Raw genomic sequence first — 24,166 nt, forward strand, 5'->3', positions numbered from 1 at the left:
ATAGTGGAAAATATCACCGAGGCTCACGTTGCAGAGTTGGAATAGGCTCCCTTAAATAGACTTGTGACGACACTCGATAGCATTCGCCACCCGGGAGACAGCTGATAATAATGGCTGTGTTGTTGTTTGTGCGAGTTAGACTATCAATTATTCACCCACGTGATACAAAGATAGATCGAGGGGAAGGTAGTGTTGAGGAAGTAAGAAGTCTGCTGGAGAATGGGCAAAGAACTTGCAGATGGAATACAGTGTCAGGAAGTGACGGTCATGCGCTTCGTTACAGGGAATAAAGGCACAGCCTATTTTCCAAATGGGGAGTGAATTCAGAATTCAGAGGTGCAAAGGGACTTGGGAGTCGTCCTGGAGGATATCCTAAAGGTTAACTTGCAGGTTGAGTGGGTGGTGAGGAAGGCAAATGCCATGTTTGCATTATTTCAAGAGGACTAGAATATAAAAGCAAGGATGTGATGCTGAGGCTTTGGTCAGGCTGCACTAGGGAGTATTGTGAGCAGTTACACCGTGGAATCGGCGTTTTGAAACACACCACCCAGAAATCCTCACGCACCCCCAATTAGCCCTAAGCTAATCACGGGGCAATTTACAATCACCAATTAATCTACTAACTGGTACGGCTTTGGACTGTGGGAAGAAGCTGTAGCACCTGGAGAAAACCCATACATTTCACGGGGAGGATGTACTGACTCCTTACAGAGGATTCGGGGGTTGAACTCCATACTCTGATGCCCCAATCTGTAATATCACCCTGCCAACCGTTAAAACAGTGTGGCGCCCCTTATCTAAGAGAATGTGCTAGCATTGGAGATGGTTCAGAGGAGGTTCACGGGAATGATCCTGGGAATGAAAGGGTTAAAGTATGAGGAGCGCTTGATGGCTCTGGGCCTGTACTCGCTGGAGTTTAGAAGAATGAGGGGGGATCGCATTGAAACCTATTGAATATTGAAAAGCCTAGACAGAGTGATCGTGCAGAGGATGTTTACTATAGCGAGGAATCTAGGACAAGGCGGTACCGTCTCAGAATACAATTATGTCCTTTCAGATCAGAGATGAGGAGGAATTTCTTTAGCCAGTGGGTGTTGAATCTGTGGAATGCATTGTCACAGACAGCTGTGGAGGCCAAGTCAATGGGTATATTTAAAGTGGAGGTTGATAGGTTAGAGTCTTAGAAATGTACGGCACAGAAACAGGCCCTTCAGCCCATCTAGTCCATGCCAAACCCATTTAAACTGCCTACTCCCATCAACCTGCACCGGGACCACCATAACCCTCCATACCTCTGCCACCCATGTACCTATCCAAACTTCGCCTAAGCGTTGAAATCAAGCTCACATGTACCACTTGCACTGCCCCCTTATTCCACACTCTCATAACCCTTTGAGTAAACTTTTCACCTTTCACCCTTAACCCATGACCTCCAGTTGTAGTCCCACGCAACCTCAGTGGGACTGCTTGCATTTACCCTATCTATACCCCTCATAATTTTGTATACCTCTATCAAATCTCCTCTCAACCTTCTACATTCCAAGGAATAAAGCCCAAACCTATTCAATCTTTCCTCATAACTCAGGTCCTCCAGTCCTGGCAAAATCCTTGTAAACTTTCTCTGTACACTTTCAATCTTGTTTACATCTTTCCTGTAGGTAGGTGACCAAAACTCTACACAATACTCCATGCTAGTCCTCACCAATGTCTTGTACAACTTCAACATAACATCCCATCTCCTGTGCTCAATACTTTGATCTATGAAGGCCAATGTGCCAAAAGCTCTCTTTACGACCCTCTCTACCTGTGACGCCCCTTTCAACGAATTATGGATCTGTGTTCCGAGATCCCTTTGTTCTATCACACTCCTCAGTGTCCCTACTGTTGGCTGTGTAAGACCTGCCCTGGGTGGTCAATAGACAATAGACAATAGGTGCAGAAGTAGACCATTCGGCCCTTCGAGCCTGCACCACCATTCTGAAGTGCAATACCTTGCACCTGACTGCATTAAATTTCATCTACCATTTTCAGGCCATTTTTCCAGCTGGCCCAGATCCCTCTGCAAACCAAGATAGCCTTCCTTACTGTCCACTACACCCCAATCTTGGTGTCATCCGCCAATTTGCTGATCCAGCTAACCGCGTTATCATCCAGATCGTTGATATAGATGACAAACAACAATGGAGCCACCACTGATCCCTATGGCACTCCACCAGACATGGGCCTCCAGTCAGAGAAGCAACCATCTACTACCACTCTCTGGCTCCTCCCACAAAGCCAATGTCTAATCCAAGTTACTACCTCATCTTAAAAGCCAAGTGACTGAACCTTCTTGACCAACCTCCCATGCGGGACCTTGTTAAATTCCTTACTAAAGTCCATGTAGACAACATCCACTGCAGTGCCTTCATCCACTTTCCTGATAATTTCCTCAAAAAATTCGGTAAGATTGGTTAGATATGACCCACCATACACAAAGCCATGCTGACTGTCCTTGTTCAGTCCATGTCTATCCAAATAGTTATATATCTGGTCCCTTAGAATACCTTCCAATGACTTTCTCACAACTGATGTCAGATTCACTGGCCTATAATTTTGTGGTTTATGTTCAGAGCCTTTCTTAAATGACGGAACAACTTTGGTTATCCTCCAATCCTCTGGTACCTTACCTATCGTTAAGGATGTTTTAGATATCTACGCTAGTGTCCCAGCAATTTCTGTAGGGTCTGAAGGAGCATCTCGTCAGGCCCTGGGGATTTATCCACCCTGATTTGCCTCAGGACAGCAAACATCTCCTCTGTAATCTGTGTAGGGACCATGAAGTTGGTGCTGCTTTGCCTCAACTATTGCTGCAAAAAATGTATTTAAGATCTCCCCCATCTGTTTTGGTTCCACATATGAATTATCTCCCAAGGTTGTATATAGAATACATACTTGGAACTTTGTCTTTTAAATATTATAACTATACCCTCCTCTGCCGCCTACTCTGACAGCTTGTTCCATATATCCACAAACCTCCATGGGAAGAATTTGCCCCTCAGTTCTCCTTTCAAGCTTTCCCTCTCACCATCCAGATTTAGACTCCCCAACTCTGGGGGAAAAACTCTGACTTATCACTGCCTCCTATCATTTCATAAAGTTAGCCCTCAGCCTCCTTCACCCAGGGAAGTCGGTCCCGGCCTATCCCAGCCTCTAAAGTTGTCCAATCCAGGTAATGCGATTCACCTCCTGTCTCAGGGCAATAGACTCTGCTGTCTGTGGCTCTGATGACAAGGCTGGGATTGGTGCAGAGGGAAGGTTGTAAATCTAGTCAACTCCATCTTGGGCACTAGCCTACAAAGTACCCGGGACATCTTCGGGGAGCAGTGTCTCAGAAAGGCAGCGTCCATTATTAAAGACCTCCAGCACCCAGGGCAAGCCATTTTCTCACTGTTACCATCAGGAGGGAGATACAGAAGCCTGAAGGCACACACTCAGCGATTCAGGAACAGCTTCTTCCCTTCTGCCATCTGATTCCTAAATGGATGTTGAATCTTTGGACACTACCTCACTTTTTTTTAATATACAGGCAGTCTCCGGGTTATGAATGAGATCCATTCCTATGTCTGTCCTTAAGTCGAATTTGTAGGTAAGTCGGAACAGGTATATACGGTTCTTATTTAGCATCAGTAAGTCAAATGTTTCGAGCCTTTTCTTGCACTGAAGTAAGACTGATAGACATATTACGCTGAGTTTGATTGTCTAACCAAATTATCAATAGCCTTTCCGTTTCAATAATTAAACCACTGCGTTGCTTAGTAATAATTGAAGCTTTCTTCGGGGCAGGGCCTTTCACAAGCTCCATTATTCTCACTTTATCCTTTAAAATTGTTCCGATTGTTGACCGACTAGGGCCTAACGCTCTTCCAATGACCGATGGCGTTTCACCTCTTTCCGAATGCTTTATTATTTCCACTTTATTTTCAATTGTGATTGTTTTCCTTTTCTTTGATGCATCACCAGCAGTCTGTTCGTAAATATGAGTTGTCTGTAAGTCGGACATTTTTAACTCGGGACTTACTGTATAGTATTTCTGTTTTTACACATTCTTAAAAATCTATTCAATATATGTAATTGATTTACTTGTTTATTTATTATTATGTTTTATTTATTATTATTAATATTATTATTATTCTCTCTCTGCTAGATTATGTATTGCATTGAACTGCTGCTGCTAAGTTAACAAATTTCACATCACATGCCAGTGATAATAAACCTGATTCTGATTCTGAAAGCTGTGAGGTTGGAGTGAGTGAGGGGAATCTTGACCCTAAACATTGACTGTCCAATTCCCTCTTCAGATGCTGCCTGACCAGCTTATTTCCACCGGCCATTTGTTTCTTGCTCAACGCTACACTCAGTGGCCACTTTATTAGGTATGCCTGCCCACCTGCTCGTTAATGCAACTATCTAATCAGCTGATCGACCAATCACAGTCAAGAGGTTCAGTTGCCGTTCAGACCAAACACCAGAAAGGGGAAGAAATGTGTTCTAAGTGACTGTGGAATGATTGTTGGTGCCAGATGGGGTGGTTTGAGTATCTCAGAAACTGCTGATCTCATATAACATATAACCATATAACAATTACAGCACAGATACAGGCCATCTTGGCCCTTCTAGTCCGTGCCGACGCTTACATTCACCTAGTCCCACTGACCTGCACTCAGCCCATAACCCTCAATTCCTTTCCTGTCCATATACCTATCCAATTTTTTTTTTTAATGACAATATCGAACCTGCCTCTACCACTTCTACTGGAAGCTCGTTCCACACAGCTACCACTCTCTGAGAAAAAAAGTTGCCCCTTGTGTTACCCCTAACCTTTTGCCCCTTAACTCTCAACTCATGTCCTCTTGTTTGAATCTCCCCTACTCTCAATGGAAAAAGTCTATCCACGTCAACTCTATCTATCCCCCTCATAATTTTAAATACCTCTATCAAGTCCCCCCTCAACCTTCTACACCCAAAAAAAAAGACCTAACTTGTTCAACCTTTCTCTGTAACTTAGGTGCTGAAACCCAGGTAACATTCTAGTAAATCTTCTCTGTACTCGCTCTATTTTGTTCACATCTTTCCTATAATTCGGTGACCAGAACTATACACAGTACTCCAAATTTGGCCTCACCAATGCCTTGTACAATTTTAACATTACATCCCATCTCCTGGGATTTTCATGCACAACAGTGTAGCGTTTACAGAGAATAGTGTGTAAAACAAAAGAGCGGCAGTTGTGTGGGTGAAAATGAGAGAGGTCAGAGGAGAATGGCCAGACTGGCTCAAGACGACAGAAAGGTGACAGCAACTCAAATTGTCACATAGTACAACGTTGGTGTGCAGAAGAGCACGTCCGAATGCATAACACATTAAAGCTTGAACTGGATGGGCTACAGCAACAGAAGGACCACAAACATACTCTCAGCAGCCTCCTTATTACGTGCAGGAAGCACCTCATAAAGTGGCCACTGAGTATAGAAATGCAAGTCTCTCATATTCTGTAGCAAGAACACAAGATTACAACTGCTCGTTTTAAACTCATTAAACAAACTGGATAGGAAATTAAATTTTCAAATGGCAAAACAAAGACTTTATTTATTTTATTTGGAAATCGGTAACAGGCCCTTCCGGTCCAACGAGCCCGCACTGTCGAATTAAACCCATGTGACCGATTGACCTAACCGGAACACCCGGAGCACACCTACACGGTCAACGGGAAAACATACAGACTCCTTATGGACAGCAGTGGGTATTGAACTCACTGAACAGACAGGCCATGCCATATAAAATTACACTGCGATCGTAAGAAGAAAACAGAATGCAGAATGTCGTGTTAGGGTTACAGAGAAGGTGCAGTGTGGGTAGACAGATAAGGTGCAGGGCCACAGTGAGGTAGAACACACGTCGTCACGGGGAGAACGTACATGCTCTCTTGTCCGCCCTCCCATCAGCATACAAAATGCTGAGAGCATGTAGCTCCAGGCTGGGAGTTAAAGTGTTCGTCTTTTTCTGTTTGAGAGGTCCATTCAAAGGTCTAATAACAGCAGGGTAGAAAAGAGAATGACTGAGCCAGCAGGGGTCCTTGATTATGTTGGCTGCTTTCCTGAGGCAGCAGGAACTGTCAACAGAGTTAGTGGAGATTTGCACAAACTTTATTTTAGAGATGCAACACAATTACGGGACCTCCCTGCCCAGGGAGGCAATACACCCATGTGACCAATTGAACTACCAACCCGTATGGCTTTGGAATGTGGGAGGAAACCGGAGCATTCGGAGGAAACACACGTTGTCACGGGGAGAACGTACATGCTCTCTTGTCCGCCCTCCCATCAGCATACAAAATGCTGAGAGCATGTAGCTCCAGGCTCAAGGACACCTTCCGTCCTACTGTTGTCAGGCTTTTGAACGGGCCTTCCAAATGCTAAAAGCTGAACTCTTGATCTACCTCATTTTGGCCATCGAGTTTTATTTGTCTGCCTGCTCTGCACTTCCTCTGTAACACTCTAATGTGCATTCTCTCACCTCAGTGTAGTTTGTATTGATTGGTCTGTCTGAATGGCACTCAGACAAAACATTGTACCTTGGTCATGGAACAATAATAAACCATTAGCCCATAAGAGACCATGATACAGGAGTAGAATTCGACCATTCAGTCCACTGAGTCCACTCCCCATTCAGTCATGGCCGTCTTTTCTCACCTCATTCTCCTGCCTGCTCCCCGTAACCTTTAACCTCCTTACCAATCAAGAACCTATCAATCTCCGCCTTCACTCATGATGGAATGGTGGAACAGATGCGATGGGCCAAATGGCCTAATTCTGCTCCTGTGTCTTATTGTCCTACGGTCAATGATTTGACCCCTTCTGTGGCAAAGAATTCCACAGATTAGCACCCTCTGGCTGTAGAAACTCCCCTCATCTCTGCTCTGAAGGGATGTCTCTTTATTCCGAGGCTGTGACCCCGGATCGTAGGCTCAGCTACTAATGGAAGTATCATCTCCACGTTGGCTCTATCCAAGCCTTTCAGTATTCAGTGGGTTTCAAGGAGATTTCACCCTCATATTTCCAAACTCCATTGACGACAAGCCCAGGGATATCAAATGCTCTTCATAGAACAGTACAGTACAGGCCCTTCAGCCCATGATATTGTGCTGACCCTTTAACCTACTCTATGGTCAATCTAACCCTTCCCTCCCACATAACCCTCCATTTTTCTATCATCCATGTGCCTGTCTAAGAGTCTCTTAATAGTCCCTAATGTATCCACCTCTATCACCACCCCTGGCATTTGCCACTCTTTGTGTAAAGTAACTTACCTCTGATATTCTCCCCTGTACTTTCCACCACACATTTTAAAGTTTTGCCCCTGTATTAGCCTCTATCCACACCTCTTATCATCAAGATTTATCCCTGAGGTCAATTTTATGAACCTTTTCTGGACTGTCTCCAAGGACCAGCGCATCTTTCCTTGGAGGGGTGTATAGTTGCTTGCAATATTCCAGCTTTATAACGCAGCCAACTGAAAGACAAAACGTGGCCTGAGTTCAGCCTCATGTCAAAGGTCGAGCAGCTATCTTCCAATGCGATGGTTTTGTTCACAAGTTTGGGTTCATGAACTCCAACTTGAACCCACAACGTGGTAGTTTAAACAAGAGAGGCAAACCTCCACGCCCAGGATAAAAGCCCTTTAGTCTGGGAAGCGGCAGTGAATCACCATCAGAATTAGAATCCAGTTTAATATTGCTGACTAATTTGTTGTTTAAGTCTATACATACATCAGTGACTATATGTGCTTGTGCTGTGTGTGACTGTCAGACCGCGTTTTGGTCCTGGAGGAACACTGTTTCGTTTGCCTGCATTCGGGTGTATGACAATTCAATTTGAACTTGAAAAATACTATAAATTACAATAATTACAATTATTCTAATTTAATATCACTTTATATTTACATATTTAATACATATAAATAAGTAATGCGAAAAGAGAGCAAAAACAGTGAGGTCGTGTTTGTGGTTCATTGTCCATTCAGAAATCTGATGGTGGAGGGGAAGAAGCTGTTCTTAACACATTGAGACTGTGCCTTCAGGCTTCTGTACCTCCTCTCTAATGGTAGCATTGAGAGGAGAACAATTCCTGGGCGATGGGGATCCTTAATGATGGATGGCGTCTTTTTGACGCATCACCATTTGATCCTCAAGCAAATGAACCAAGGTTTGTGGAGGACACTGTCCAGGCCATCTGTTCTTTGTGTGGGGGCAGCTTAATCTTCCCAATGTATGTTACCTCACGTAACCAGAATGAAGCTGGTTTTATTTGTTAGCCTGTGTGCCTCTTCCTCGTCGTGCATGGATTATTAAGTGCTGCGTGCTTCTGATCAAAGTGATTGTGAATACCAGCAAGGAGGCGACACTGGCCAGCACAGTGGGTTAGCACACTGTCCCTTATCCCCCGTGACTGGGCTTCCAATAAAGCTGTCAGCTCTTCTAAACAACAGCGGCTCAGTGACTCTCGCAGTTCCTGCCAGTGGCGGGTTCAGGGCTAGCTGGCTGGCTCTCTGTAGATAGCTGCTCTTACAAAAGGGACGTCGGCTTTGGGTTGCCAGTTAGTTTTAGTAACCTTACCTCTGTTTGCAATAACGTGGGGAGAACTGTTTCTTTCCCTGCACTGAGATCTCTTTGCTGGGAAGGGCCAAATACAGCCCTTGCCACTTCTCCCGGGGAAAGAATCTCTGCCTGTCATAAGTACAAGAGATTCTGCAGACGCTGGAAATCCAGAGCAACACACACAAAATACTGGAGGAACTCAGCAGGTCAGGCAGCATCTATGGAGAGGAACGTTTAGGTGGAGACGTAATGTAAAGATTTTTACTCCTTGTCTATATGAAGTTTGTGAGTAATAAAGTCAATTCAATTCAATATACAGACGGTATTTCTGACCAGGGACCTACATCAGGATTCCCCACTTCCCACTGCCTTAGTAAAGCAGCCAGCAAAATCAAAGACCCCACCCTCTCAGGGTATTCTCCCATCGGGTAGGAGATATAGAAGCCTGAAAGCTCGTACAACCAGGCTCACGGACAGCTTCTACCCCACTGTTATCAGTACAATAAGATGGACTCTTGACCTTGTTATGATCTTGCACCTTATTGGTTACCTGAACTCTCTCCATCGCTGTTACTCTTCACTCTGCTTTCTGTTATCGCTTCACCTTGATCTGTGTGGACAGCCTGCAAGAGAAGCTTCCCACTGTATCTTTATTCAGTTTAGAGGTACAGCACGGTAACAGGTCCTTCCGGCCTGACAGTTACACCTGTGTGACCAATTAACTTACTAATTGGTACGTGTTTGGAAGGTGGGATGAAGAGCCCGGATGAAACCCACATAGTTGAGGGATTCTTGCTAACAGCAGGAGAATTGAGTCTGAGACGCTGCTCTGTTATGTAGGTAGGCCTCTGTTAGTCTGGATAGACCATGGATTTGCACCTTGGAAAGTTTCCAGGGCGCAAAGGTTTTTTTGTTATGGGAGACCGGCAGTTATCCATACTGAAAGCCTCCCCTCTCCACGCCACAGATATTGTCCAAGGGAAGGGCATTAGGACCCATACAGCTTGACACCAGTGTCGTCGCAGAGCAATGTGTGGTTAAGTGCCTTGCTCAAGGACACACACGCAGCCTCAGCCAAGGCTCGAACTAGCGACCTTCAGATCAAGAGACGAACGCCTTAACCACTTGGCCACGCGCCAAATTATAGTGTTACGTTAACCGGAACCCTGGCATTAATCTCTCTTTTTAAATTAGATTATAAAAAAAAGGAGCATAATTAGTCCACTCAGCCCATCGATTCTGCTCTGCCAATCCACCATGGCTGACTTATTAACCCTCTCAACCCCATTCTCCTGCCTTCTCCTCGTAAACTTTGACGCCCTGAACCTCCACTTTAAGTAAACTCAATGACTTGGCCTCCACACCCATCTGAAACTATCGCCACCCTCCGTCTAAAGAAATTTCTCCTCATCTCCAGATATCCTCATATTCTGAGGCTGTGCCCTCTGGACTTAGACACCCCCACTATCGGAAACATCGTCCCTACGTTACTCTGTCTAGGCCTCTCAATGTTTCGTAGGTTGCAATGAGATCCTCCCTCATTCTTTTAAGCTCTAGTGAGTACAGGCCTGGAGCCATCAAACAGTCCTCATATGTTAACCCTTTCATTCCTGGGGCCATTCTTGTAGTCTTCCTCTGGAGCCCTTGAACCTGCAGCCTCTGACTCAGGCACTCTGCTACCCATTGACTCACAATAAGAGCCCCAATACACCTATGGAAAGCAGTAGCCTCACACCAACTCCTGAATATATGTGGCAGCTCTAACAGCGAGCATCAAAAGCCTTCTGGTAATAAGTATTGTCATGGGAACAGGGTAACTCCAGCCCCCTTTATTAAATAAAAGTGAAGAATCCCAAATGCTTCTTGGGAATCAGAAACCACTCCTGAGGGTGAGCCTTCCTCCTTCTCTTCTATGAACACCTGTAGGCCACTGTGGGGTGGACTCTCGTGAACTTCAAGTGGCCAAGGATTGAGGGAGACGAGACATAATGCCCGAGAAATGGTTCATTTGCTTGTTGTTGTCCGTGGTGCAAATGAATTTCCTTTCTAATCAAGAACCTATCAACCTCCGCTGTGGTCGACTCCATTGCTTCTCTCCGATCGAGGTGTCGAGCAAGGTTGAAGTCGACGAGGTTGAGAGTGGAGGGTGAGCAGGTGTTTGGTGCTGTCTGCCTGCATTTAATCGGTCTTCCTCTCCCTCTGGCTAGCTGCTGTCGGAAGAAAGCCTTGGGGTCCACGTTATAAGGATTGCTCGGCAAGGCTGTGGACTTATCCTGGGGAGCCCTGACGCTCATGTCACATGTGTTCCTGGATCCTGGTTATTCTTTATCTGCTGTTTTTGAGTGTTTTGATGGAGGTGATCGACGCGGACTCGGGCCCAACGGCCCACGGTGGGGTAACGGTGCTGTGCTGTGCTGAACCAGACTGAATACCACAGCGTTCCCGGTTGATTGTTGCTCGCTCACTCTTTGCCGTTTGTGCTATTCGTTCTTTTTTCCCTGCACTGTGTGTTTGATGTTTTCTTGAACAGGTTCCATGGTGTTTCTTTGTTTTGTGGCTGCCTATGAATATCGAGAGTGGTATCCTGTATACGTACTTTGATAACTTTGATTGCCCTCCACCGTCACCTGGGGCAATGAATTCCACAGACTCCCCACCCTCTGGCTGAAGGGCAATGGATTGTTAAATTCTTTTCTACTGCTCTGGAGTCGAGTGTGACTCAGGACCGATCTCCTCTCTGAAAGCAGATGGGTTTTGATGACAGTCCATCAGATTCATAACCACTGGCTTTTTAATTCCAGATTTATCGAATTAACCAAAATATAACATCATGAGCTATTGCAATCAGATTGGAGCACGTGATCCCAGATCATTTGTACTGCTCTGTGAGTTGGCAGTTCAGGATTTTCACCACACCACCACCGTCCCTCAGCTGATGGGTCATCTATACTACTTCTCTGAGCTTTCAAGATCAAAGATTAGCTTCATTTGTCATACATACATTGAGAAGCAGTTCATAGATTTAGACCATAAGACATAGGAGCAGAATTAGGCCATTCAGCCCATCAAGTCTTCTCCGCCATTCCAACAAGGCTGATTTACTATCCCTCTCAACTCCATTCTCCTGCTTTCCCCACATAACCTTTGATGCCCTGACTAACCAAGAACTTGTCAACCTGCACTTTAAGTATTCCCAAAGACCTATAAATATTGCATCAAGTGAATATCTTGTTTGATTCTTCAGCCTCCTCACATAGTTTGGTTCTTGCGGGTAATGATGAAACACGAACATCATGGAGTCATAGAAAAGTACAGCACAGAAACAGTTCCTTTGGCCCATCTAATCCATGCCGATCCGTTTAAACTGTATACACCCTACAACTGTGTACTGTGGAGTTTAACTTTTTGCATAATATATGGTAACCTGCGGCCAAAGCAGTATTTGGGGACTCGCGATCACGAGTCCTGGGGTCGATCAAGAGGATCAAATACTTAAATTCCTGATGAGCCTGGAATTCCAGGCCTAATGGTTGAAGCCTTGGGTTGGCACATCCGGAAATCAGAGGCCCAATGTCTGTTGGTCCGCGATTCGACAGGAGGCCAGAGGCCTGATGGTGGCCTGTCTGTGTGGCTGAGTGTTAGAGAACAAAGGGGCTTGTTCTGCTGAACATGTGGGTGCTGGAATGAGTGGCAAACCTTGTGGGCGGCCCCTCCCCAGCACACCCTCGGGTTGTGTTGGTTGTTAACATAAACGATGCATCTCGATTACAAGTGATAAATAAATGAATCTGAGTGTGAATCCTATGGACTCTTTGAGCTCACAGTTTACCTCGTTATGATCTTGCACCTTACGGTTTACCTGCACCGCACTTTCTCTGTACTGTCCACAGGAAGCAGAGGAAGGAGGAGGGGCACCTGAGGAAGAGGAGAAGAGAAGGGGTAACAGGGGAGCCAGAATGAGGAATGGAAAGAGAGAAAAGGGAGGGGAGACCCACCTCTTCCTCTCTTCTCCTCACCTGCCTATCACCTCCCTCTGGTGTTCCTCCTCTTCCCTTGTAAGATTCCCTCTTCTTCAGCCCTTTACCTTTTCCACCTTTCACCTCCCAGCTTCTCACTTCATCCCTCCTCCCCCTCACCTGGTCTCACCTATCACCTGCCACCTTGTTGTCCTCTCCTCCCCCACCTTCTTCCCCCTCCCTTTCCAGTCCTGATGAAGGGTGTCGGCCCGAAACGTCGACAGTTTGTTCCCCTCCATGGACGCTGCCTGGCCTGCTGAGTTCCTCCAGCATTGTTTGTTTGTGTGTGTGTGTGTGTGTGTGTGTGTGTGTGTGTGTGTGTGTGTTAGAGATAGAGATAGAGATAGAGATAGATAGATATCGGCCGAAAGGGCAGGTTTCTGTGCTTTACGGTCCACAGAATGGTGGGTTCTGCATGCTGTAGAAACGATGTCAAGGTATGGGAAACTTCCTTAGACTTAATAGACTGACACCAGGGAGGAGACCAGTTAAATGGTTGGAACATAGAACATTACAGCATAGTACAGGCCCTTCAGCCCACAACCTTTTAACCTATCCTAAGATCAGTCTAACTCCAGCGTGGATGATCCCGAGCCTGGCTGTAAGAGGAAGAGGGTTCGGCCTGGGGCTCACAACCCCATCCTGTAAAAACCCATGCCAACAGAATCAGAACCAGGTTTATTATCACCGGCAAGTGACGTGAAATTTGTTAACTTAGCAGCAGCAGTTCAATGCAACACATCATATACAAGAGAAAAAAATAATAAATAAAATAAAAATAATAATAAGTAAATCAATTACAGTATACGTATATTGAATAGATTAAAAACCATGCAAAAAACAGAAATACTGTATATTAAAATAAGTGAGGTGGTGTTCACGGGTTCAATGTGTCCATTTAGAAATTGGATGGCAGAGGGGAAGAAGCTGTTCCTGAATCACTGAGTGTGTGCCTTCAGGCTTCTTTATCTCCTACCAGTTGGTAACAGTGAGAAAAGGGCTTGCCCTGGGTGCTGGAGGTCCTTAGTAATGAATACTGCCTTTCTGAGACGCCTCTCCCTGAAGATGTTCTGTGTACTTTGTAGGCTAGCACCCAAGATGGAACTGACTAGATTTACCATCCTCTGCAGCTACTTTCGGTTTTGTGCAATAGCACCCCCCCCCCCATACCAGACAGTGATGCCCCATCCCTTGGATCTTCAAAGATGGGCTGCACCTGGGGACCATGTGAAAGAATGGCCTGGGACCGTGGGCCCCAGCGAGCTGCAGTCAGCGGCCTGTGCACCATTAGTAGTGATAGGTTTAAGTAATAAAGCACGTACATCAGATCTAACTCAACCCTTCTACATATCCCCCCCCCCCCCCATTTTTCAATCACCTACGTGCCTACCTAAGAGTTTCTTCATTTTCCCTAACGTACCTATCTGTCTGTTCCGCAGTTCTTGGCAGGGCTGTGCACTCTCGGTGTAAAGAGATCACCTGACATTCTCCCTGTACTTCCCCCCCCAGTCACCTTAAAATCATGGCCCCTCATGTTACCTGTTTCCGGGAAAGACTGGAGGAGAAGGGATTGTGCTGTTGGGAGGACAAGTGCTTTGCTGTCAGTTTGTTCAGGCTGGGCAGAGTTGTTGTGTGTGACAGTCTAAAGGAATACAGATTTAATAACAATTCAAAGGCTGAAGCCCCTTAGGGCTACACCACATCTCCCGACACACAGCTTAAAATATGTACGTAACTTTAACACTAATGTGTAGAATAAGTTTTGTAATGGTTGTAGATTCTAACTGCACACAAAGAGGCAATTCGATATACTGAATAGCAGTTCTTTAAAAGAATAATCCAAACTAAATGGCATTGTTCCTTCCCCAAGTACAAATCAAATGTATTATCAAACTACTTACAGTGCTGTGCAAAAGTCTTAGGTGTATATATATATAGCTAGGGTGCCTGAGACTTTTGCACAGCTCTGTATTTGCCAACATGTAGCAGAGAGCGAGTTTGGCAATCTGGCAGGGGCAAAGGATGCTGGGAATGGTGAGGGTGGAGTGCCACGGGAGGGGGATGGGACAGATGGCAGGGTGGGAGGTGGCATGGGTGCAAGCAGACCCAGCCCTATGACCAAGGTCATTTGATTCCTAACAATTGGTTTATTGATCACTACAGAATCACTCTCTGGCGCTCCCTGCTCCCTCCCCTCTCCTTTCCGCCTTTTCTCAACCATGATGCCCCGCTCCCTGCCCCCTTCCCACTCCCAGTCCACATTGGAGACCCAGATCAGAATCAAGTTTATCATTACTCACATATGCCATGAAATTTGTATTTTTTATTGCGGCAGCAGTACAGTGCAATACATAAAATTACTACAGTACTGGGAAAAAGTCCTAGACACCCTAGCTATATATGCCTAAGATTTTTGCACAGTTCTATGTATGTTACCATACACTATCCTGAGGTTCATTTTCTTGTATGCTTTCACAGTAGGTCAACGAAATACAATAGAATCAGTGAAAAACTGCTTTCCCTCTTTGAAGTGCATTATTATTTTATTAAAGATGGCATTGTTAAACAAAATACTTGTGAAAGGATTGTAGGGTTAAAGAGGTGAGGACGTTGGTGTTGGGCCCACAGCAAGGCTGTCCTTACAAAACAAGCTTTAAACGCCAATCAGCCAAAATTCTCCCTGCCAACCGAGCATGATAAATGAGAAATCCTTGCTTAATATTTTACCCGCAGTCTCTAATGTAGTTAATCGGTCAGGCGTGGGATGCAGTTGTACATCACGCTGCTCGTAACAAGGCTCGTGTATTGTAGTTGCAGTCCAGACACCATTTGTCAGGCTGACAAGGATTGCTCAGGACACCCATGCATCCTCCATTACGCTGTGTGTCCCAGCCCCCACCGCACTCACATATGCAACGTTAGCATTCGTTTTGGGAGGACTGGAATTATAACAGCAAGGATGTTAAGGCTTTGGTCAGACCGCACTGTGAGCAGTTTTTGACCCCTTCTGAAGGTTTTGGCCAGAGATATTGACTGTTTTTCTCGCTCCATAGATGCTACCTGAGTTGCTGAGTGCTTCCAGCATTTTGTGTGTGTTGGCCAGGCTCGTAACTAGGAACGTTTCAGAGCAGGAGTTCCCCACCTGGGGTCCATGGACCTTTTGCTTAATGGTATTGGTCTATGGCATAAAAATGGTTGGGAACCCCTGGGTTAGAGGGTTAATAAGCCAACGGGACTATCTCGGGAAGGCACCCTGGTCAGCAAGGATGAGTTGGGCCAAAGGGCCTGTTTCCAGGTTGTAAAACTCTACAAGTTCTGAGAATTTCCTGCCATTCAGCTTGGGCACACCCTGAGTTGAGTCTGACAACCATGTTAGGCCCTTTAGATTGTAAACGTATCTGCTTCTCAAAAGGCCCAACCTCCACTCCCAGTCCCCCATCCACAATCTCCCATGGACACACTCCACCTCATCCTCAAAAGGGTACAAAAATCATTCCTAGATTTTCACTTTTGGAGCCTCTAGCAGGTGGGGAAAATTCCAATACACAAAAGTGTTGCTGCTAAATTTCAGTGGGAATGGCAGAGCAGACTCGATGGACTGAATGGCCTAATTCTGCTCCTATTACATGTCTTATGGTCTTATAACCAAAATGCCTCATGGACTTGCAAGCAACAACCATTAACGGTACAGTACGTACACCCAGTGGCCACTTTAATAGGTATATCTGCACACCTGCTCATTCGTACAAATATCAAATCATGCGGCAGAAACTCAATGCATAAAAGCATGCAGACATGGTCAAGAGGTTCAGCTGTTGCTCAGACTAAACAACAGAATGGGGAAGAAATGTGATCTAAGTGCCTTTGACTGTGGAATGATTGTTGGTGCCAGACAGGGTGGTTTGAGTATCACAGAAACTGTTGATCTCCTGGGATATTCACGCACAGCAGTCTCTAGAGTTTACAGAGAACGGTGCAAAAAAAACCCAAAAACCATCCAGTGACCGAATTTCTGCGGACAAAATGCCTCGTTAACGAGAGAGCTCAGAGGAGAATGGCCAGACTGGTTCAAGCTGACAGGAAGGCAGCAATAGCTTAAATAGTGACACATTACAACAGTGGTGTGCAGAAGAGCATCTCTGAACGCACGACACGTTGAACCTTGAAGTGGATGGGCTACAGCAGCAGAACACCTCACCGGATTCCACTCGGTACCTAATAGAGTGGCCACTGGGTCTATTTCTAAGCCGGGGGCTCCCAACCACGTTTATGCCATGGACCAATATACCATTAAGCCAGGGGTCCATGGACCCCAGGGCGAGAACCCCTGCTCTCTCTCCTGATTTTTTCACTCTTTCTATAAAATGGAAATATAACACTCCACCAGCCCCTCCCCCTCGTCCGCACACTGAGACTGGCTTTAGCCTCTCGAAGGCTGTCGGTGTCATGACCACAGCCCACTTTTGCACAGGGCTCTGTCCTCTCAGCAGACTGAGAAGAATAAAGAAGTGTGAAGTATCGGAGGAATACTGAGAGGTTGCATCCCCCGACACTGATCCCTGGGACGCACAAAGGGGGAAGAAGCGGATTCATTACAATGAGTTGTTTCGATCCGGAGTTCAATAGGAGCTTTCAGAGGAACACTGTATACTTCAAAAGGAAATACAATTGCGGGGCTATGGGGGAAAAGAAACAACGGAACAAGATTTCTTTACATCTACGCAGACTCTCTCTCTAGAGCAGCTACTATGACTAAGTAGTCTGCAGTACGACGTGGTTCACCAGGCATCCTTCCAGCAGCCATCCCAGAGGATTCCTACTTCAGGCTTACATTTCTAAAGAAAAGAAACACTCTTGTAATATCTCTCTACTCACCCCCCTTCTCTCCTGTCCACTCCCCCCCCCTTTATCCCACTTCAGTAAGGGAGGTGAATCTGTGGAACTCATTGCTACAGGCCACTGTGGAGGCTGAGTCATCGGGTATATTTTAAGTGGAGGCTGATAGGTTCTCGATTAGTCAGGACGTCAAAGGTTACGGGGAGAAGGCAGGAGAACAGGGATGAGACGGGCACAGTAGATATCCACAGATTCACCACCCTTACTAAAGTGGGATGAAGAGGGGGGTGGGGGGATGATAGAGAGACATTACAAGAATGTTCCTTCTTTAGAAATGCAAGGAATCCTCTGTGATGACTGTTGGAAGGATTCCCACAGCTGCCTGTAAGGAGTTTGCACCTTCTCCCTGTCCAAAGACCTCCCGGCTGGGAGGTTAATTGGTCCCGTGATTAGGCTAGGATTAAATCAGGGAAGTGCTGGGCGGCACAGCTCAAAGGGCAGAAAGACCTATTCTGCACTGCATCTCAATAACACAAATGCTTCAGCCATCATCAGCCTTTCCCTGTAACTCAGGCCCTCTAGTCCTGGCAATATGCTTAAAAATATTTTCTGCACTCTTTAACAGCTTAATCACATCTCCCCTATGACAGGGAGACCAGAACTTTGCTCAGTACTCCAAGCCCGTGCTCACCAATGACCCGAAGAACTCCAACTCGTATAACTCCCTGACTGATAAACGTCAGCACACTGAACAGCTTCTCGTTACCCTGTCTTTCCGTATTGCCGCTTTCAATCTAGCACTCTTGTCTCTTTGTCCTAATGCACTCCCTGGCTTCCTTCCACTCACTTCTACTTGGTTTGACTTTCCAAAGCACACCACTTCACACTTATCTGTATAGAATTCCATTTGCTACTACTCAGCCCATGTCCCTAACTAATGAGGATTCCCTTGTGGTCCACAATAACCTTTACTATCAACTATTTTACCATCTATCAACTTTACTGTTACTTTACTATCAACAATCGAGCAAACTTACCAATCAAGGCTTGCGCGTTTGCATCCAAATCATTTATATGAATAATTCAGATTCAGATTATTGTCATTTAGAAACCACCAATGCAATGTAGTTAAAAAATGAGACAATGTTCCTCCAGAATGATATCACAAAAGCACATGACAAAACAGACCACACCAGAAAATCCACATAACGTTTGGCAATCCCCAATCCAGAGTCCGGAGAGGCTGCTGCGTATTAATATCGCGCTACTGTCTAGCGCATTCCCCGGAAAGGAGCCCCAAATCCACCAGACAAGATCAAAAACTAAAGCTACAAGACCTGCACAAAACCTCATAGTTACAACAGTGCAAACAATAGCATAATTGATTAAAAAAACAGACCATGGGCACAGTAAAAATAGTCCAAAGATGTTAAAGGACTATAAGTTCAAAAGAAATCACCACAGTTTCCCCAAGTCCCCAGGGTCCTGACAGACTTGTCATCCCACACTGGCGGCAGAAGGGAATACCCCCGCCATGGACTTCCAAGGCGCCGCCCGACTCAGCCTCGCAGACGCAGCACACAATGAAAGCTCCATCGAACCCAGCCTCCGAGCACCGTCCTCTACTGAGCGTATTAAGACGGCCCCGCCAACGGCCATCGGCAACACGACCCCGAGGACTGGGGGCCTGTTCTTCCCAGCAGAGTCCCGGACCTCACAGCAGCAGCAGCAACGAAGAAGGTCTTCCTGAGATTTCCCGATGTTCCTCCGTGCTCCCACATCCGTTTTCAATCGATTATGATTGCGCACGGCACCCCACTTCACAAATAACAGATAATCAGCTCCAGAGTGGCCGCTGCAAGCTGCGTCGCGCCGCCATCTTGGAAAACAACGGTCCCAACATCCTCTGTGGCACACCACTAGACATTAACCTTCGTTTTCAGAAACAACTTTCAGCCACCAGCTTCTGCTTCGTACCTTCAGGCCAAGTCTCAATCCATCTAACCAGCTCTTCGTGGGACCTAACTTTGCAGACCAACCTACCATTTGGGATCCTGTCAAAGTCCAAGTAGGCAACATTTACTACCCTGCCCTCATCTACCTTTTTAGATACTTCTTCAAAACAACTTCTTTTGAAGAAACCCTGCATGTTGAGCATGACTTTCCACATACAAAGCCATGCCAAGTCCTCCTATTCAGACTCTGTCTACTCAACGCTCATAGATCTTGCCCCTCAGAATGTCCTCCAGTAACTTCCCTATTACTGATGTCCGGTTGACTGGCCTGTCGTTCCTATAACATTCTTGAACAGATCTTAATTTCCAGTTCTTGTTTCATCTTTATGTATTTTTTCATTTAGTTTATATTAAGTGCAGAACTCCAGGTATCACTTAACCAAAGTTTAATGTAAGTCTGGCCTCACCTCCAGAAATTAATCTGCATTTGACATTCTTCTACGTCGACTTCATTATTTTTTACCATTGCTTAAATTCCTAACTGGCTCCACAGATTCTCCCCAGTTTTGCTCTCCACTCATTAGGAGGATAAATTCCTCCAGGATGTTTTGATGAATTTTTAAATACTTTTAGATTTTATTGCTTATCTTTGTCAGCTAGCCAAAACTCTCGCTTTTTTTCCCTGTAAAATGCTTGTTTTTAGCCTGAGAGTTTCCAGATGTCGCCTGGCTTGTGGTCCGTTTGCTAGCATTGATTTTATGTATGATCTGACTGGGGACAATCTCCTGGCCTGTTCTCTCTCACAGGTTTAGAAACATGTATTGGTCTGGGTTTGGGTTTATTATTTTTAATTTAGAGATACAGTGAGGGACAGGCTCTTCCAGCCCGATGAGCTGCACGGCCCAGCAACACATCTATTTAACCCTGGCGTAATCACAGGACAATTTACAATGATCAGTTAACCTACGAACCCGCACGTCTTTGGACTGTGGGAAGAAACCGGAGCACACGGAGGAAACCCACGCACTCACGGGAGGAACGTGCAGACAGCGTTGGAATTGAACTCCAAATTCCGATGCTCACGAGGCTGACTTATACTCGTGCGTCGCATCTACGCCATAGGTATCGTGTACCCTACGCTGTAGGGTGATGTGTAAATCAGCTTTTAATAGTGTCGCGCTAACCACTACGCTGGAATGACACCAGCATTTTGTGTGTGTTAAGCCGAGCTACAGCTTCAATGAGTATCACAGCTCAGTGTAACACACGCACACTCTCTCTCACACACACACACAAAGTGCTGGAGGAACTCAGCAGGTCAGGCAACATCTATGCAGGGGAATGAACAGTCGACATTCTGGGCCAAGATCCTTTACCTGCGCCATCTTGACCAGTTGCTGCAGAGACACATCGTGTTATATTTACAGAGATACAGAGCAATTAGGCAAATTAAATGCACGGGCCACAACGAGGTAAACTGGGAGATCGACAGCTCATCTTTTAACAAAATGCGAGGTCTGTTTGGGAGTCTGATAACAGTGCGATAGAAGCTGTCCTTGAGTCTGGTGGTATATGCTCTCACCTTCTGCCCGAAAGGAGGAGAACACGGAAAGAATGATCGGGGTAGGAGGGAAGGGAAGGGTCCTCGGTCGATCGGGGTAAGTGGGAAGGGAAGGGTCCTCGGTCAATCGGGGTAGGTGGGAAGGGAAGGTTCCTCGGTAGATCGGGGTAGGTGGGAAGGGAAGGGTCCTCGGTAGATCGAGGTAGGTGGGAAGGGAAGGGTCCTCGGTCGGTCGGGGTAGGAGGGAAGGGAAGGGTCCTCGGTCGATCGGGGTAGGTGGGAAGGGAAGGGTCCTCGGTCGGTCAGGGTAGGAGGGAAGGGAAGGGTCCTCGGTAGATCGGGGTAGGTGGGAAGAGAAGGGTCCTCGGTCGGTCGGGGTAGGAGGGAAGGGAAGGGTCCTCGGTCGATCGGGGTAGGTGGGAAGGGAAGGGTCCTCGGTCGGTCAGGGTAGGAGGGAAGGGAAGGGTCCTCGGTAGATCGGGGTAGGTGGGAAGGGAAGGGTCCTCGGTCGATCGGGGTAGGTGGGAAGGGAAGGGTCCTCGGTCGGTCAGGATAGGTGGGAAGGGAAGGGTCCTCGGTCGATCGGGGTAGGTGGGAAGGGAAGAGTCCTCGGTTGGTCGGGGTAGGAGGGAAGGGAAGGGTCCTCGGTTGGTCGGGGTAGGTGGGAAGGGAAGGGTCCTCGGTCGATCGGGGTAGGTGGGAAGGGAAGGGTCCTCGGTCGGTCGGGGTAGGTGGGAAGGGAAGGGTCCTCGGTCGGTCGGGGTAGGTGGGAAGGGAAGGGTCCTCGGTCGATCGGGGTAGGTGGGAAGGGTCCTCGGTCGGTCGGGGTAGGTGGGAAGGGTCCTCGGTCGGTCGGGGTAGGCGGGAAGGGAAGGGTCCTCGGTCGGTCGGGGTAGGCGGGAAGGGAAGGGTCCTCGGTCGATCGGGGTAGGTTGGGAAGGGAAGGGTCCTCGGTCGATCGGGGTAGGTTGGGAAGGGAAGGGTCCTCGGTCGGTCGGGGTAGGTGGGAAGGGAAGGGTCCTCGGTCGGTCGGGGTAGGTGGGAAGGGAAGGGTCCTCGGTCGGTCGGGGTAGGTGGGAAGGGAAGGGTCCTCGGTCGATCGGGGTAGGTGGGAAGGGTCCTCGGTCGATCGGGGTAGGTGGGAAGGGTCCTCGGTCGATCGGGGTTGGTGGGAAGGGTCCTCGGTCGATCGGGGTAGGTTGGGAAGGGAAGGGTCCTCGGTCGATCGGGGTAGGTGGGAAGGGAAGGGTCCTCGGTCGGTCGGGGTAGGAGGGAAGGGAAGGGTCCTCGGTAGATCGGGGTAGGTGGGAAGGGAAGGGTCCTCGGTTGATCGGGGTAGGTGGGAAGGGAAGAGTCCTCGGTTGGTCGGGGTAGGAGGGAAGGGAAGGGTCCTCGGTTGGTCGGGGTAGGTGGGAAGGGTCCTCGGTTGATCGGGATAGGTGGGAAGGGAAGGGTCCTCGGTCGGTCGGGGTAGGTGGGAAGGGTCCTCGGTCGATCGGGGTTGGTGGGAAGGGTCCTCGGTCGATCAGGGTAGGTTGGGAAGGGAAGGGTCCTCGGTCGATCGGGGTAGGTGGGAAGGGAAGGGTCCTCGGTCGGTCGGGGTAGGTGGGAAGGGAAGGGTCCTCGGTTGGTCGGGGTAGGTGGGAAGGGTCCTCGGTTGATCGGGATAGGTGGGAAGGGAAGGGTCCTCGGTCGGTCGGGGTAGGTGGGAAGGGAAGGGTCCTCGGTCGATCGGGGTAGGTGGGAAGGGTCCTCGGTCGATCGGGGTTGGTGGGAAGGGTCCTCGGTCGATCAGGGTAGGTTGGGAAGGGAAGGGTCCTCGGTCGATCGGGGTAGGTGGGAAGGGAAGGGTCCTCGGTTGGTCGGGGTAGGTTGGGAAGGGAAGGGTCCTTGGTCGGTCGGGGTAGGTGGGAAGGGAAGGGTCCTCGGTTGGTCGGGGTAGGTTGGGAAGGGAAGGGTCCTTGGTCGATCAGGGTAGGTGGGAAGGGAAGGGTCCTCGGTTGGTCGGGGTAGGTTGGGAAGGGAAGGGTCCTTGGTCGATCAGGGTAGGTGGGAAGGGAAGGGTCCTCGGTTGGTCGGGGTAGGTTGGGAAGGGAAGGGTCCTCGGTCGATCGGGGTAGGTGGGAAGGGAAGGGTCCTCGGTTGGTCGGGGTAGGTTGGGAAGGGAAGGGTCCTTGGTCGATCAGGGTAGGTGGGAAGGGAAGGGTCCTCGGTTGGTCGGGGTAGGTTGGGAAGGGAAGGGTCCTTGGTCGGTCGGGGTAGGTGGGAAGGGAAGGGTCCTCGGTCGATCGGGGTAGGTGGGAAGGGAAGGGTCCTGGGTTATGTGGACTGCTTTGCTAAGGCGGTGGGAGTGCAGACAGAGTGAATGGAGGGCAGGCTGCTTTGCTTGAAGGCCAACCTTTGAACCCAGAGCTAATTACTGTGGGGAGCATTCTAACTGTCTGCGTCACCACCTGGTATAGGGGGCTCCCGCACAGGACTGAAATAAGCTGCAGAGAGTTGCCAACTTAGTCAGTTCCAGCGTGGGCACTAGCCTCCGTAGTATCCAGGACATCAGGAGTGATGCCTCAAAAAAGCAGTGTCCATCACTGAGACCCCCATCACCCAGGACGTGCCTTGTTCCATATGCTACCATCAGGGAGGAGGTACAGGAGCCTGAAGACACGCACTCAACGACTCAGGAACAGCTTTTCCCCCTCTGCCATCTAATTTCTGAATGAACACTGACCCCATGAACTACTTTTTATTTCTATTTTTGAGTTACTTATTTGAATATATATTTCAGTAATTCACATTTGTTCTATTACTATGCATTGTTCTGCTACAGCAAAGACAACAAATTTTCTGGTACAGTATATGCCGGTGATTTTAAACCTAATTCTGATTTCCACCTTGTCTATCCCAGTCAATAACTTCCTGGTATCACATAGCCACTGTTTCAGAATTGTGTTATCTCTCCTAGCCTGTTGCTATTGGTTACCTAAACCGTAGCTACAAGTGGGCACTGAATTAAAACTTTTCTTGGGCTCAAGGTTCAGAAATGCAAGCTCATGTCTCAGCACGTCAGCTGAGGAATTTAAATTCAACAAATTAAATAACTTGGAATGAAGTAATGTGCTAAAGCAACTTGAAACTGCGGTGATGTTGTAACAAATCACCTGGG

At 47.5% G+C, this 24,166-nt stretch overlaps 1 long non-coding RNA gene across 2 annotated transcripts in view; it reads left to right on the plus strand.

Annotated features, from left to right (window-relative positions):
* Window positions 1-24,166, plus strand: part of LOC140731633 (uncharacterized) — a 43,953-nt gene that overhangs the window by 8,095 nt on the left and 11,692 nt on the right. Inside the window, exon 1 of one of the 2 annotated variants that reach the window (XR_012099881.1) lies at window positions 3,574-3,628. The exons of the other annotated variant lie outside the window; for it this stretch is intronic. This is a non-coding gene — a long non-coding RNA (uncharacterized lncRNA). Of the gene's footprint in view, window positions 1-3,573; window positions 3,629-24,166 lie in introns of those variants that run through there. 2 annotated transcript variants of the gene reach the window in all.

Source organism: Hemitrygon akajei, chromosome 8, assembly GCF_048418815.1.
Source record: "Hemitrygon akajei chromosome 8, sHemAka1.3, whole genome shotgun sequence".
NCBI lineage: Eukaryota > Metazoa > Chordata > Chondrichthyes > Myliobatiformes > Dasyatidae > Hemitrygon > Hemitrygon akajei.